Below are 15,144 nucleotides of genomic sequence, written 5' to 3' on the forward strand. Positions count from 1 at the left end.
GGAAATTGTTTTAGAATTATTGAACCCCTTTTTTTAAATAAATTAAATGAAGTTATTTAAAAAAAATCGATTTTCTAAATAGAATAATAAAATGGGACCAATAGCGTAGTTTTTATGGGAAGAATTAGGTAGTATCACGAAACCCAAAATACTTTTCGTAATAAGGATATAATATCCATTGGTATAGATATGAATAACAAGCATATATCTCGAACTTAAGAAGAAAAAAAAAAAAACCTTTTCACTATGAAAATAACATATATAAAACTAAAACAAAAAAAATAACCTTTTTCAATGCCATAAGAAATGATAGATATTTTAAGAAACAATAAGTGGGCCAAACCTGTGCGAGGAAAAAGCTTATGATAGTAGCAATCTCACGTAAAACACCAATTTACATAAATGCTAGAAGAAGGGAAAAAAATGGCCTTTACCCTTTTAAAAAAAACAATCTAGCATTTTGCCCTCTTTCTCAAACTAATTAGGAAAATGCCTCTCTTTTGAAAATTGATTTTCTCAAAATCGAATTAAGCCCTATAGTGGCGTTTTTAAGGACCTATAGTGACGTTTTAATGACCTATAGTGGCGTTTTGTAACTCGATCTCCATGAAGTCGAGTTATAGGCAAAAAACAAGAGAAAAAGAAATTGCATGTAACTCGACTTTATGGAGATCAAGTTACAAAACGCCACTACAGATCCTTAAAACGTCACTATAGGTTCCTTAAAATGGCACTATAGGGCTCCAGAATTTTTTTTTTTTTTTTTTTAAATAACTCGATTTGAGAAAATCGAGTTTCAAAAGTGGGGCATTTTCCTAATTAGTTTCGAAAAGTGGGCAAAATGCTGGATTATTTTTTTGAAGGAGCATTTGCCCATTTTCTCCTAGAAGAAGTCCCTGTTTTTTTTGTTTTTGTTTTGGTAGTGTTTGCCTATACTTGTGTTTTACTTATGATCATGGATATGGTTACCAGTGATTGAATGAATGGTTTTATGAAAAGTGCCACACAACGCTAATAATTGAAAGGAAGTGGGGACCTCGAAGTTTTTTGTATGAATTGTNAAACTGCCAAAAATGACAGCTTACTGTAACTCCAAAGTTGTAAAAAAAATTATTTTTTTTTATTATTTTTTTTTCATTCACTCTCTTCTTTTCTTAAAAAAAAAAAACTACTGTTCTTCTAAAAAAAAAAAAACTACTGTGTTTCTCTCTTTCTTTACTCTATTTGCTATCTCTTCTTCTCCTCTTCTATTCTTCTTCCCAAACTCAAACTCTCTAAAAAAATGCATAGAGAGAGATCAGCGGTCGGCAGCATATGGTGCGATGGTGTTTGAGAACCGTGACAGTGTGGACATGTGGTGGTGGTGCAGTGGTGGTTTGGGTTGTTGGGTTTTGTGGGTTTTCGATTTGTTGGTGGTTGATTTTGGGTCATTGATTTTCGGGTTTCATATGGGTTTGTGTTTGATATTTTGTTTTTGACATGGGTTTGTGGGTTTCATATGGGTTTTCGATCTGTGGTGGTGGTGATTGATTTTGGATTGTGGGTGTGGTGGTTGTGGGTTAAAGAGAGGGAGAAGAGAGAGAGAGATGTCGTATTGTGGTGGTGTTGATTGCTTTGGGGTTGTGGGTGTGGTGGCTATGAGAGAGAGAGAGAGAGAGAGAGAGAGATGGTGCTGTGGTGTGGTGGTTGTGGGTTGAAGAGAGGGAAAAGCGAGAGAGAGAGAGAGACATGGTGCTGTGGTGGTGGTAATTGATTTAGGGTTGTGGGTGTGGTGGCTGTAAATTGAAGAGAGGGAAAAGAGAGAGAGACACGGTGCTATGGTGGTGGTAATTGATTTAGGGTTGTGGGTTTGGTGACTTGGAGAGAGAGAGAGAGAGAGAGAGAGAGAGAGAGAGAGAGAGATAAATTAATAGTGTTTAACCTTGTTGTGAATAATAAGAGCATTTTTTTTTTGAGATAAAAAGAAAAAAAAAAGTTGAAAGAGAGAGAGAGAGAGTTGGAAGTAAGTGGATAATGTGACCGTTGATGTGACTCAATAGAAGCATAACAACAATAAATACTATCCTTCAACCATATCCACAGTTCAAGAAAAATTCATTACAATGCAAATTAAAACAACCTAAAAGCAAAACTAAAGAGAATATAAACCCTAGCATAGCCATAGATAAGAATCTAACAATTATAAGGAGAAAATAACCAAGATTTTTGTAGACACAATCAAAATATAGGACGAGCAATTTAGACCAGACCTGAGCTGAGGAAGAAAATGTGGTCTCACTTGAAAACAGCGAGTTGAAACCGTAAACTCCACTCCCTCGTAATTTTAGCGTTTGGCTATATACTGTTTGATTTACATATGATCGTTAATAAGGGTGCAGATGACTGAATAGTTATAGTTTTGATAAAGGGATAATAAAGAAGAAAGAACATCACAATGCTATAGAAAGGAAATGGAGACATAGAGTTTCTATATCACTTTTTTTTTTTTTGATAAAGAGTTTCTATATCATTTGATCCAAATTTATAGAACCCAGAGATAAAGAGTTTCTATATCATTTGATCCAAATTTATAGAAACCAGAGATAAAGAGTTTCCATACATTTTATAATTTATCAATCCCTCGTGTGAGGAACGTGATATATATATTCAAAAGTCAAAACCCAATATCTAAAGTAAACATAAAAGGCACAGAATAGAATTTAACTTCAATGAAATTGGCAATTAAGGACCTAAAAGTGCCCAACATCATATTATATAGGTTTATTATTATTATTATTATTAAATAAAATTTTAACCTTTTAGTGACTCTTGATTTTGATACTTAAACTTTTGAAAGTCCATATTTTTCTATTTTATTATTCTAAAATATAAATTTTAATTGAGTTTGAATTCTATAAAGATTCTCTTCAAAACATTATATATATAGAAGTTAAGTTCAAGTTATACATGGTGTAATTCTAAAGAATATTACACCACTCAGTCACTCATTATAGAATTCATATTTTGAAAATTTTACCATTGAATTACATGATCTGTATGTTTTTAAATTACATGATCGGTGTGTTTTTAACACATACCAATTTTCATATAAATTGGATGTTATTTACCTTTCGATCAATAAACTTATCTTTTATGTATTATTTTAAATTACAAAAACTTGAATTTAAACAATTGATTGATGACATAGCTATTAATATTCGATCACCTTGAAATTTTGCAAGTATAGAGAATATACGAAAATAAAGTAATCTAACGGTAGATTTGTCAAAATTCGCATCCAATTAAAAAGTATTGAGTGATATAACATTGTTTAGAGTTACACCAGATGTAACTTGAATGTATATATATATATATATATATTACACTTGTAATATCATATTTTCTTTAAATTGTAAAATAGATAATTATATATACAAATACAATCAAAGATTTATAATGAATTCTTATTATGGACTATTATAATTTTCAAGTTCCATAATTAGGAGAAGGAAAAGACAAACAAACAGAGAAGATTACATTTTTTTTTTTTTAACCTTCTCGTGCATCGTACAAGTTATTATCTATATATAATAAAAATTAGGTCCTATATATTGTTGGAAGAAAAAAAAAAGTTTCCATATATTTATATAGCTAATGGTATGTGATTTGATTTAAATAAACTTATACAACATATAATTTATTGTGAATATTTTAAAGACAATAATAAAATGACTGATTGTTATATAATTTTGTAATTTTAATAGAGTATATCGAAGATCATATAATTTTACCAGGAGTATTATTTGTGTGTATAGACTTTAAAGCACAACTAGTGTGAATTTTATTACTTTAGTTAATAGTGCCTTGTTACAAGTGTGAATTGAAATGATTTAAGAAAGAGAAGTGCTATGTTCACAACAAATCATAAGTGGAAAGTAGTTATTGGTTATAATTTGAATTTATCACTGAAATTACTTTTTTGCCAACTAATAACAGACAGTAATAGCCTATCACTTAGAGTTTGTAGTGAAAATGTTATTGACATAACATTTCTCTTTAAGAAATCACTATTTTAAATGAAACTTTTAAAATTTTAGTTTCAATTTAAAGCCATCCAAAATTTTAGTGGAATTATGTAATTCAACAAAGTATTTAATAAAAGACAGCCACTTGGCATAAGGAAGATATAGCCACTTGGCACGACAACTACTTCTAAGACCCAACTATCTTTATATGCTTTATGCTTATTTGACACACAATTTCCTCAAAAATCATAATTTATACTAAAAAAATATGTTTCAATAATAAAATTGAATAATAAAATAGATATATCTCACAAAAAAAGGATAATAAAAAAAAACTAAAATTATTTTAATTACATGATGAATACAGCTTGTGTAAGACCAAGTTTTTGTAAAAGAGAGAAAAAATAAAAAATAAAAAAAAGCGGGCCGAACCTGTGCGAGGAAAAGCTTATGGTAGTAGCAGTCTCACGTAAAACACCAATTTACATAAATGCTAGAAGAAGTCCCTGTTTTTTTGTTTTTGTTTTGGTAGTGTTTGCCTATACTTGTGTTTTACTTATGATCATGGATATGGTTACCAGTGATTGAATGAATGGTTTTATTAAAAGAAGAAAGTGCCACACATCGCTAATAATTAAAAGGAAGTGGGGACCTCGAATTTTTTTTGTATGAATTGTTCCAAATTTAATTAAACCATAGCTGTAAAGAAATTTCCCATGTCCCAACCAAATAGGATGCTAAGCGTAACCCTGATGTTTTTCTTAACGTCTGTCCATCTTTCTTTTTGTAAAGTGTCTCTGGTTCTTTATTCCATAGAGGAACCTATCTTGTAAATTATGCAATGCAGGAATGGTAGCTAGTAAAGAGTCAATAATACTACGAATAATTGGAAAAGCAGGGATTATCATCTAACAAGAGTGGTCTATATCGAATGGAGAGGAGAAAGAATTGAATTCGATCACTAGCAGGAAATAAGGTCTATATTCTATAAAAGATTCGTCCCCATGGAAATGTTTGTCTATTTATCCTGTTAGGAATCTCATATGCCTTGTAATATTTTAATATCCTAATAATAATTTTTCTAGTTTCATTGCTTCAATTAGTAGTTAGTTAGTTACACATGTTGAGATTAAGTTAGTTACAATAGGATAAGCACATGTGGGCTTCAGGTTATTGTTTTCTATGGGATTCACCCACGATTATTTAGTATAGTTTAGCTAATATTTTATACACTACTTTATTGTTTATTTTTATTGACGTATCAAATGGGCCAAAATGGCAAAATACCTATTTCGCCCAAAAGTTCCAGCAAAATGCCATGTTCTGAAACTATTTAGGAATATTTACCTGTTTTGAAACTCGATTTTTTTAAAATCGAGTTTCAATGAAAACCTTGATTCGCCCAAAATCGAGTTACTTGCAAAAACTTACATGGAACTTTAGAAAATCGAGTTTAACACAGGAGCATATCCTTAAATACTTTTAGAACATGGGCATTTTGCTACTTGTTTTGGGCGAAGGGGTATTTTGCCATTTTGGCCTATCAAATGTGGAGATCAATTTTTACAATCAAGTATACTATTTCTCACTGTTATGAATTAGAGCTAGTTTTCTGTAAATACATAATTGCAATTAAATATGGAACACTACTTGTTTTTTCTCTCCAAAAAAAAAATAGAGGAGGAAGAAGAAGAGAGAATTCACAAACAATCTTTTACATTGTATTGGGTTTGGCACTTTGATCATCTAATACAATATGCAAAATTGTTCAGAAGAGTAATTTTACATGTTCGTCACTCGGACAATTCTATAACTTATAACCTTGCTTAGAATACAATTTATGTCATAGGTTTATTAATGCGAATGAAAAATGTCCCTCCGCACCTTTTATAAATTGGCCAATCTTCTTTACTGAAAATTTGAGTTTTCCTTAAAAAAACAGAAAAAGAGTAAAAAAAATAAAAATAGTGTGGGCCAAGCTAGACATAATTGGGCTCAACCTGGGACATTATATCCTCACTGCATGGCCCAACCCAACTTAAAATTCAGCCCAATTAAAAAAACATAAAATAAATAAATAAAAAACAATCATCACAGCCTTTCTGTTTGGTTAGCGAGAAAACAGAGAAAAACACGAACCCAGAAGGTAATAAATCTCTCAATTTGCGGTCTTGTTGGTATCTCTGTGCACACAGCCAATAATGTGGTCAACAAAAGAGCTCATTTTACACAAGGTAAATCTCTCTCTCTCTCTCTGAAAGTTTCTATTTTTATTTTTTAATGATTTCTTCTCTCTCTCTATGTGTTTTGTTTTAGTGACAAATATTGATTGACTTTGAGACCAATCAATATACACACATTCTAAGTGTCACATTCTGAGGTTATTGGCTGTGCTTTTCACATAACTACATGGTTTTTTTGTTTTTTTTTTTGTTTTTTGTTGTTGTTGTTGAATATGGAATATGCAAGAGTCGAGAGCTTTCAGAGTGTTTGACTATTGGAAAGCAATGGTTTTATGGCAATGAGTAATGATGTTTTTCATTTATTTTCTCTCTCTCTCTTTGATTGGTAAATTTACAGACGCACCATTGGGTTAGAACTCATTGGCTACGTGCTTTTAACTTTAGGGACTTGAGAACTTTCATGAATAACTCCTTCGCTACAAGAGCAGTGAATCACTGTAGTTCTTTCTAATTCACTCTCTGTTTTAAGATGATTAGTTCTCAACAAGAAAAGGGGTATTCTTCTTAATTTGAGTTTTTATTGTAACATTATCTTTCAAATACATACCCTTACTTTTAATCCAAAGCTTGATGGGACTAGTCATGTATAAGGGTGCAGGACAAAAACTGTTCCTATTCATAAATGACTCTTGCTGCTGTATGACCTTTGCTTCCTTTTTATTTTTTATTTTATTACTGTTATGTATACAGGCTGTTGAGGAGCAACAAACAAGATGCTCACGTTGACTGCAAATACTGTTGCCACTCATACATGATGACCACCTTCATGTAATCTAGCTTTTTTTTGGTTTTTAAACCCAAAGATGATATAACAAATGACTAGGAAATATGAGTTAGATTTTTCTTAGATTAGTTTGATTTAAGTACTCATTCGGACCAAATCAAGTTGATTCCCAACTGAAGGTGGTGGCTTACTTGATTATCACTTTTAAGGAATTCATACTTTTGGCCCCCCGTATATTATGAAGATGAAGATTAGAGGGTGAGAGATAGAGAGACAGAATATTTAAGTTTTATTTATTTCATCATTCCTTTTGGTGTCACTATTTGGACAGGAAATGTTTATTATCTTAAAAAAAATTTGAAGAAAGAACTTCCTTCATATCGTACTAATATGTACAAGTGCATTCTTTGGAGTTCTATTTTATTGGATATTTTGAAGAGAGCTTTTAGGTCTTGATTTTAACAATGCTACTTAATTGTTTTGTGTATGGCTGTATGGTGAAAATAGAGGGTCAATGCATGGGGCATAATATGCATGCTAGATCTAATCTTGTGAAAGTTTTCATGTCATTTCAGTACTTCAATGGAAAAAGGAGGTCACTTAAGATTGCTGAACCTGTATAGCTAGGTATTAGTGCCCAATTTTTTACCATTAATAATAGAAGACATATCTTGCATTCTATCCATATGCAGTCTGCTTCTGATATTTGTCATTTCGCTTGGTAAGTTTATTCTTTGATATCCCCAATTACTTGTTATCTATGTCTTTCATGTCTCATGTTGTTGTAGATTTATCTCGTCTAATATAAATTATGTGTTCAATGTAAATTCCACAGATTTTACATTTGTTAGAATGTGAAAATAGTGGGCAGTAAATGTTATCTTTAATTCCTTGTTACCTTCTGTACATTTTTAGACCCTTTAACACAAGTTGTTTAACCTAGTTTTTTTAGCCAAGTAATTACTTAGATAAATTATTCAGTTCTAGGTTAATACAATAAAATCATATCATGTAAATAATGCGAAAATATAAAGAACACAACGATATGATAACTCAAGAAAACCTAACCGGTAAAAAACTTGGGGAGGATTTAACCTAACTATCCTCAAGGTAAAACAGATCCACTATGAAAGAATTGAAGTTTGTACAATAGAACTTAGACCACTAATATCATATTGTTACCTCGAGTAGAAAACTTACTACCACAACCTCATGACAGTTCCAAGTCCACGGACTACTTTTTTCTTTGATCCACTCCAACCACAAGTTCTCCTACTTGTGACTTTGAGACTCCACTCAAAGGTTCCAGACCTTCTTTAAAGTTCTTTATGCAGCAACTGAAGAGATCATTAAGTTCTTAACGCAAATCTTGATCTTGACAACTCTATGTGTGTGTATGAAGGTAAACACTTCTAAATTTCATAGAAGATTCAACACAACACTCAAAAGACTTCTAAAACGTAGTTAGGGTTTTTCCTTTTACACTTGGAGTAAAACATAAAACCTTACACGTCAAACAGGCTTGGGCTGAACTGGAATTTCTATAGAAAAATAAATCTGTATATGGTTCAATCAATTGAGTCTAATTTTCGATCGATCGAGCCTTGCAGATCTAGTCTAATAATTTCTGCAATCACTTGATTCCAATTTTACAAGTAATCACACTTTGAGCAAGCCTAAACCTAAACTCTATGTTTTGATCACAGTTTGCCAACACATTACAAATTGAAGTTCTAATACATTAGTTCTAAGTCTTAGAACCTAACACCTTTATGTCATGATTTGGCATTTTCTAACATGCATCAGTAATACTTTGACCTTTTGCACGAAGGTAATGACCCTTACAGCCCTTTCGAGGTTAGCCAAAGTTTCTAAGTTTTCTAGGGATTTTCATGTGCTTGAAATTTTAAATTTCAGTCTCACTTAAGAGTTGTCCTAGAATCAGTTACTAAACAGCTGATTTGGAAATTTTCTGAACACAATGTCTTGATACATTCAATGGTAGAGCTTATCTGTGACTTTACAATTATGCTATTGCATCTTTTTTGTTTTTTTTTTAATCAGGTTTTGTTATGCATCACCCTCTGATGAAAAGCAGGGAACAACAGTTAGAAATAGAAAATCCTAATAAATGTATTCAGACTATAAATGAAGTTATGGTACATGCATCTACAAACACATTTAAGTCCATTCATTTTGTATATTTTCTTCATTGATGCTTGGAAATTGAGATTAGGAAACAAGGGATTCTATGGATTCTTGATATTGATCATTTTTTGGGTTAAAACCATTGTCCCTGCCTCACTGGTTTCTTCTGCAGAATGCAAGATGCGCTGCTGAGCAAACTCAAACTGTTACATGCATGGCTCCAACAATTACTCACATTCGTAGTAATGGCTATTTCCATGTATCAATCATTAGTCAAACTACATTTAATATCAAAGGAATTGCTTTGGCTAGCCAGACCCAGAACTGCCTACCTTATGTCATTGGTGGGTGTGAGTAGCTTGTCTGCAGTGGCATAGCAATAACCTATATCATTGGTTGCTCTGAATTCATCCAGTCCAACTTTCAAAGTTGTTTCCTTTACTGCTTTTTTATTTGCTAAAATGGAGTCTTGGTACTCAACATAGATCTTTTTCTTGGCTCCTTGGTATAAATGTTGCTTCAAGGATCCTTTGTGGGATTCATCAAATGCTAGTTGTATTGCTCTGTTCAATTTAATAAATGCCAGATGAGTTCTTTTTAAAGTTGGATTAGTTCTAGAACCAAGTCATAATTTGCCAATTTGGCCAGTCCTTGGCAACCAACGTCTGTTGTCAATTGACTAATTAAACCACTGTATTTCCTATTTTGTGTAATCCTTTCTATGGGGTTTATGGTATGGGGTGGTTGCATACATTTTCACTTGTTGATCCATATAAATGCATGTTGACTTTTGCTTTCTTTCTGAAATTCTGTGAGATTTGATATTTCAAATGGCATATAATGGATAACTGAAATTTTCAGGGAAGGATTTGGCCACAACTCAATGATGGTGGGTGGGTCTGGATTACCACCCAGTGGTGATGGTGATGGTCGTAGTGGAGGCGGCTGGTCAAGTGGATTAATTCTTTAAGGATAAGGAAAGTGAGATGCCTTAAAGTTACAAAAGGAGAAAATGAAAGAATGATCGAGCTTTATATATATATATATATATATTTATAAAATTAGATAACTGGTACAAACAACGTTCTTTTTACGGATTGGGGAATGTCCTCAATTGTCTTTGTTCAGATCTGGAAACCAGATACATCATCCACAATGGCCTCAACTACCAGAGACATAAGACTCTCTTTTCAAGCTAGATAGTATCTAAGAACCTTAGCATACAATGTTGTCAAATTTTGTTCCATATTTCTAATGTGGAATTTTCCATTTTTCTTTTGTGGGAGAGAAGAAATCATTATAGGAGAATGTTTCCTTCCTCGGAACTTTTAATTTTCAGGTAAGCTAGTTGCTCTCTATTTCACATGGGGATTAAACCGATGGCACAGTGAATTTATATTCTTAATTCTCCTATTTTTTTACTATGAGAATGTACTCACATGTGAATTTCTTTCATTACCGTTTATGTTGATTTGACTTTGTACGAAAATCACATTGTGCGTTAATACTATTGTAGTGCAATATATATTCTATGATACCCTGTCATCCAGTACCATTTAAACTTTCATGGCTAAGAGAACAAAGGAAAACATCCAAAATCATTTGATAAATACTTAAAAATAAAAATGGTCACAACTTCGATTTGAAAATTGCATAGAACCTGTCAGCTGTCAAGATGTTCACTGCAATAAGTAAATTTTTAGCAGAACTACTTTACGTTTCACATATTTGGAAAGGAAAAAAGATAAATTTCATGTAATACCCTTTAGTGGCAATGGCAAGTTAATTTATGAACTCACACATTGACAACTTACAAGTTTTAAGAAATAAACAAGGAAGATATAGTTTATAAACCTCTAGGATTTGCAATGTAAGGTTCCTTGCCAAAAATCAGGTTGTCAGATTTTAAAGCTCTTTTCTGGAGACACTAATCATTAACTGAATCCATAGTGATTTATACTAATTGAACTTATGTTGAGTTTCTTAGTTTGAAGTGGACTAACGTTTTTATCATTATGAACGGTGTATATGGTAAAAAAATTTCTTGTTTGTTTTTTGATATGAATCAAATAATTTTTTTGAAACAAGATTACAGTACAAGAGGTTCAAAATAAGCAGCACAAGCTGAATCGAAAGAACAAACTAGCAATACCTACCAAACACCAAAACGGAACCTGCAACAAACTAGGCAGCAATACTATAGCAACAGAGAAAACTGCTCAAAACAGAAAAGACAATACCACATTAGGTATGACATCTTAATCTTTAAAGATAGTTAAGGAAATTTCCCAATCCGAACAAATAATCCTGTTCATAACAGTTTTCTAATTTCTTTCCTCTTTGGATGAATAAAGAAAACATATACACATGATTTACTCTTCCACAAATTATAAGCAAATGTCTTTTCTGTAATTGTGATTATTCATGGAACAGGAAGGCCAAGTTGCTTGCTCTCCTTCATAATTTTACAAATTTGATGTTCACTAATAGAAAATTCTGAAGCCGGAACTACTCCCCATTGATCTCCTACAAGCCTAACAGGGCATCTTCGTCAATTGTTTTTTCCTTGAGAAAGCGTGTAAAGGCTTTTATCTTCCAATCATAGAAGAATATTGGACATTGTTCCAATGTTATGGACAAAACTAATTGGTTACTAGGAGTGAATGTACTAATAAACTTCTGCCAATGAGTTTCAACTTGCTATAGAATTTTTAAACTATGTTCTTTATCAACTAAATTAATCAAAACCAATCTTTCATTATTAGATTTCATAAAGTTCCTTAACTGATATCAGATGGTGATCCTGTTATCTATTAATTAAAATAGTCAAGTTATGATTTTTTTGGATAAGCTAATCAAGTTATTATTATTATTATTATTATTATTCATTAATGAGGTAAATTTATTGAAATAAGATCACAATACAAGAGGTTCATAATAAGCAGCAAAACCTGAAACAACAAAGTCATTTAGGGGAAATAAAGTCTATCAACCTCCAAGTTAGGATTCCTACCAAAAATCAGGTTTTAAGATATTAGAGTCTTTTGTGGGAGACACTCATCAGTAGCTAAATTCATAATGTTTAATACTAATTGAACCTTTGTTAAATTTGTTGTTTAGAAGTAGACTTACGTTTTTATCAATATGAATGAATGTTGCATATGGTAAAAAAATTTCTAGTTTTTTTTTTCTCAGATGAATGAGTAAAATTTATTGAAACAAGAAAAACCATACAAGAAGTTCAAAAAGAAGCAACAAAAGCTGAATTTATACATCAAATTAATAACACCTAACAAACATCAAAAAAAAAAAAAAAAAAAATCCGCAACAAACTAGGCAACAACACTACAGCAGCACAGAAATTTACGCAAAGCCAAAATGGCAGCACCACACCATATACAACATCTTAGTCTTTGAAAATAGTCGAGGACACTCCATGATCAGAACAAGAATGCTGTGCAATACAATTTCTTTTTTCTTCTTTTTTTGATGAATAAAGAAAGAAAACATATACATATAGTTATACTTTCACAAAATATACACAAATGTCATTATATAGAACTTTTAGCTATTATATCAAAGCCATTACATGCAGTCAAACCAATGAAACACTTAACATACTTAAACCACTCTAACGACAACAAATAATACAATTCAACTAAAACATCACTCTTTTGCGTGGCATAAGTTTGATACAGAAAAAGATTACACATAATAAAAATCTTGATACAGAAACGAAAATGCATTACAATAATACAATGACAAAGGCAACAATGAATGGGAGAAACAACTACTGATGTTCTGGTTGGTTGAGAAAAGAGCAGTGTCTTGTTTGATCTGGCACTTGAAAATCCTCAAAACATTGGCATTTGAAGCTAAGCCTAAAAGTATTAACAAGAGCAATATAAATAAAAATTTAAATGTAATAAAAAGGAATGTAAAAAAAGAAAAAAGGTCCACAATGTCTGAATAGTGGAAAAGCAGGCTTACCAACTATAATTCGTAGGCAAGTAAAAGTTGAGCACCCAAACATCTTTCCTGTCCACAATAAACAAACTTGGTAAAAGAATTGTCCAATTATTGCTTCATGCTACTCACTTATTTAAATAGTACCTGTAATTTCCTGAAAGTGGGGTGTGGGCACTTTGGTCCTCCATCAATCTGAATTACCCAGCTTGTACCAACGGTAGTGTTCTCCACGAACTCGATGCCTAAAAATCACAGAGGGAATATTCTTGACTTTCCCAAAATCTGGGCCTTCATTTGGTTGCAGACTAAGAACTAATTCGGTCGGCATTTCATCAAATTGCAGATTTTTGAGGCTTTTCAGATGGTGGATGCCAGAGGGCAACTCCTTCAACTGTGGGCATTCTCCAAGTAGAAGCTTTTCGAGAAGAGGTAGGGCACCTTCATCTATTATCAACCTATTCAATCCTCCCAAATTATCAAGCCCTAGATACCTTAATTTCTGGAAGCCTCCTCCCTCAATATGTAATTGCTCACCTCCGTATCCATTGTAAAGCAAAAGATGCATCAAATTAGGCAGAGTTCGAAGGATCTTAAATGGATCTTCCATTAATTTTGACCANATCCTTAACCTTAACTCTTCCTCACACAAACAAAGGCTAGAGCTCAACACGCCGAAAGTATGGTGGCTCAAAGCAACAAGGATGAAGCTGAAGGAAAAACAGTGGCTTTGATTTTAGGAACATTCCAAAGCTTTTTATTCAAAGCCTCATAAAAGTCTCACACTCCCTCTTTTTCTCTCTGGAAGTGGCAGAGATATAAGCTTGAAGAAGTGAGTTTTAATGGCAGCACTTGAGCTTTGTCCATGACTTGAATTTTTTTTTTCTTCTTCTTTGATCTGATGTGAATCTTATCTTTCTCTCTTCATTTTTTTTTTTTTTTTTTTTCTTCTTTTTCTTGGATCTCTGTGAACTGTGAAGTGTGAACCAAACCCAAAACACATACCGGCCGAATCTTTAGTTTCGGCCGGTATTTGCCGAAACACACCGGAATGACCGAAATTCCCCGGAACTGGCCGGATTTTGACCCGAGGTGGAACAAAGGGTATTCCGGTTCCGGATTATACACTGGTACGAGAAATTCCGTCCGTTCCGGCCGGAACGGAACGGAATTCATAACAATGGTTATAAGTGTAGCGCTGTTGGCTTCAATATTAAAAAGCTTTTGTAAGGACTTTAAATGCCTAATGCCATTTGGTATCTTTATTCCACGCCGAGAATCTATATTGTACTTGTATCTCTATTATAATTGTAGGCCACAAGATATCGTAGCTTACGAAGCCCACTAATCTCCACTGGAAGCTCTGACACAAGGGAACATTTCAAATCCAACGTCTCTAAGTTGTGCAATTTACCTATGGACTTTGGAAGCATTTGCACTTTTGTATATCTTAGGCTTAAATATCTTAGATGGAATAAGTTTCCCACTTCTTTAGGAATGTAATCTATAGAAGCACCTTCACAATCCATTATTTTCATTAACTTGAAGTTTGCAAAACAAGTAGAGAGAAAAGAATAGGCACTTCATCTACCCCCAAAATGAGAATAGAACGAGTTTCAGAATTAGTAATACTTTGCAAACGAGTGTTCACATTGTTTTGAATTGAGAGGCGTCGAGCTGCTCTCTCAAAATTTGGGTATTTCGAATTGAAACCAGATCAAAACTCAATTCCTTGACCTTGAAAGAATTACCTCATGCATCATATCTGAACTCGACAAATTCTAATTCTCCCAATAAAATCTTCCTTATCAACTTGAATCAAGCTTCTGTGAATAAGCTGGTTCAAGTAGTCTTGTGCAACATCTTCCAGTGTCATCCCTTTCTTTTCTCTAACAAAACCTTCAGCTATCCATAGCCGAGTTAGTCTAGCACAATTAATAGCACAATCCTCTGGGAACATTCCAAAATATAGAAAACATGCTTTGAGGTTGTAAGGAAGATCATTATAACTGAATGATAGAATTCTTCTGATACTTCTAAGACGAGAATTAATTTCAAA

At 32.7% G+C, this 15,144-nt stretch overlaps 2 long non-coding RNA genes across 2 annotated transcripts; one reads left to right on the forward strand and one right to left on the reverse strand.

Annotated features, from left to right (window-relative positions):
* The first annotated feature begins 6,126 nt into the window (after nt 1-6,126).
* LOC136070451 (uncharacterized) lies at nt 6,127-10,284 on the forward strand. Its single transcript, XR_010631677.1, has 2 exons — nt 6,127-6,238; nt 9,981-10,284. It is a non-coding gene; the product is annotated as an uncharacterized LOC136070451 (long non-coding RNA).
* Nucleotides 10,285-12,751: 2,467 nt separating this feature from the next.
* Nucleotides 12,752-13,699, reverse strand: LOC112029952 (uncharacterized). Its single transcript, XR_002884802.2, has 3 exons — nt 13,233-13,699; nt 13,110-13,157; nt 12,752-13,000 (listed from the first exon to the last, which is right to left on the reverse strand). It is a non-coding gene; the product is annotated as an uncharacterized LOC112029952 (long non-coding RNA).
* Between the last annotated feature and the right edge of the window lie 1,445 nt (nt 13,700-15,144).

This window comes from Quercus suber, unplaced genomic scaffold, assembly GCF_002906115.3.
Source record: "Quercus suber isolate HL8 unplaced genomic scaffold, Cork oak 2.0 scaffold_235, whole genome shotgun sequence".
NCBI classification, from domain to species: Eukaryota; Viridiplantae; Streptophyta; class Magnoliopsida; order Fagales; family Fagaceae; genus Quercus; species Quercus suber.